Source organism: Apium graveolens, chromosome 2, assembly GCF_009905375.1.
Source record: "Apium graveolens cultivar Ventura chromosome 2, ASM990537v1, whole genome shotgun sequence".
NCBI classification, from domain to species: domain Eukaryota; kingdom Viridiplantae; phylum Streptophyta; class Magnoliopsida; order Apiales; family Apiaceae; genus Apium; species Apium graveolens.
The window spans coordinates 118,230,199-118,232,426 of NC_133648.1; the positions used below are offsets into that span (position 1 = coordinate 118,230,199).

At 38.9% G+C, this 2,228-nt stretch overlaps 1 non-coding gene across 1 annotated transcript; it reads left to right on the forward strand.

Moving 5' to 3' along the window:
- The first annotated feature begins 392 nt into the window (after positions 1-392).
- Positions 393-499, forward strand: LOC141710382 (small nucleolar RNA R71). The gene has a single exon (XR_012570906.1). It is a non-coding gene; the product is annotated as a small nucleolar RNA R71 (small nucleolar RNA).
- Positions 500-2,228: the final 1,729 nt, after the last annotated feature.

Genomic DNA, 2,228 nt, shown 5'->3' on the forward strand with positions numbered 1-2,228 from the left:
CAGGTTGCTGCGACCTCTAAAAATTGCTCACAAACTGGCCTGATTCACTAGAAATAGCACACTGATCAGTCTCATGTGCACCAGCACAAAGCTCACAGCCACTAGCGATTTGATTAACTCCATATTTAGCCAGAGTGTCCGCCTTCATCGTCAAAGCCTTAAGTTGGGCAGCTATAGCAGTTGCTGTATCCAACTCCAGAATTCCTGCTACTTTTCCCTGAGTCAGCCTCTGGGAAGGATCCTGGTATTCATTGGCAGTCATCAGTTTAATCAATTCATAAGCTTCATCGTAGCTCTTAGCCCATAAGGCTCCTCCTGATGTTGCATCGAGCATGGGTCTAGAAGTAGCACCCAATCCATTGTAGAAACAGTTTATAATCATCCAATCAGGCATGCCATGGTGTGGGCACTTCCTTAGCATCTCCTTGTATCGATCCCAAACCTCAGACAGAGATTCTCCAGTTTGCTGAGCAAACTGAGTAAGAGCATTCCTTATTGTAGCAGACTTCGCCATAGGGAAGAATTTAGTGAGAAACTTTTGAGCAAGATCCTCCCATGTGGTGATAGACCCTGGTGGTATAGAATGTAACCAGCACTTCGCTTTAACCCTCAGAGATAATGGGAAGAGTCACAGCTTGATAGCATCTTCAGTCACACCATTGAACTTGAAAGTGTCGCCGATCTCGATGAAATCCCTGATGTGCATGTTTGGGTCTTCAGTAGGAGAACCCCCAAACTGAACTGAGTTCTGTATCATCTAAATCGTGCTTGACTTGATCTCAAAAGTGTTAGCCGAGATGGCTGGTCTGATGATGCTCGACCGAATATCATTGATCTTAGGCCGAGAATAGTCCATCAAGGCCTTAGGATTTTCTGTTTGATCTCCCATTACTACTAAAACTGGTTCCTCGACCTTCTCTTCTTCTTCAAACTTCTCTTCTTCTTCAAAAACTTCCCTTCGAACCACCATAACTTCTTCCTCGACTTTATCTAGAGTTCTCTTACGAGACCGCGAACGCGTATGCATACACACTCGCTAGAAAACTTGTTAGTCGCTAAACACGCACTAATAATACACGCAAGTATACGCATTCGCAAGTAATATAGAATTATTTCTAGTTCATTCCCACAGAGACTGGCTTGGTTAACTAATTAGTTTATGAACTTATACACCGATGATATGGTTGTTATCCAATGCTAAGACGATAACAAATTGAGATTGTTTATAATTAAGAATTAAACTAACAATTATAACTAAGGGAATAAGAATGATCGAATTAATATATATGACAAACATGGGATTTTAACTTCATTAAATACTTCATTCAATAGCCTTTTCGTTACTTAACCTTAGCATGTAATGGTGATGACACTAATCAAATAACACGAAACTAATAAATGCCAACTTTCATTGCACGAATATTATACTACCAGACATCCACAAAAGAGATAGAAGCTAAATAGAGACCAATTATATTGAGACCCTATATGTCTATAGAATTTGACAACATAACGGTTTAAGCAGAAGTTATCTATCTTGATTACATAAGGCAAGTAAGATGGTTAAAATTATCCACGAATCATGCATAACAAATACATGAACCTATGCTAGCATGGCAAGTTCTAAATCCTTAAATTCACTTTCGTTTTATTAAAGATTAACACACTAACTTATAAGTTCGCGATGCTCATAAGACGAATAAGCACAACCTATACTAGGTTATCATACAATCACCACACACTAAGTCATCGAAACAAATCAACTAAATAAATCCATAAATAAATCCGCTAGAACCCCACGATAACGATTAGCCCATAATCGGACTCATCATCAACGTGGGTTCCGATGAAATCATGGTATAATAAACATAGTCTTTATAATGAATAATAACACAAAATTAACACAAGAGTATAGGTTCAACAAAACAAGAAATGAGCATCCAAGATTATAACTCAAAACAAAGATTCATAAGAATAAACTAGACCGTCTTCGTCTTTGTTGAATTATGTTATAGGTCTCTTGTCGTCTTCTCCTTAGCTCTGATTTATCTCTGGCTTAATATCCCTGAAAAATGAGCTTTAAAATTGTTTATATAGCAGTCCCATGTAAATTAGAAGTCTCTCTCTCAAAAGCCAAGTAGAATCAGGATTCTTCTATCCCGACACGGCACGGCCGCGTGCTTCATCAGCACGGGCGCGCAGGGTTTCTAATGTTTGGGTGCGGTAAT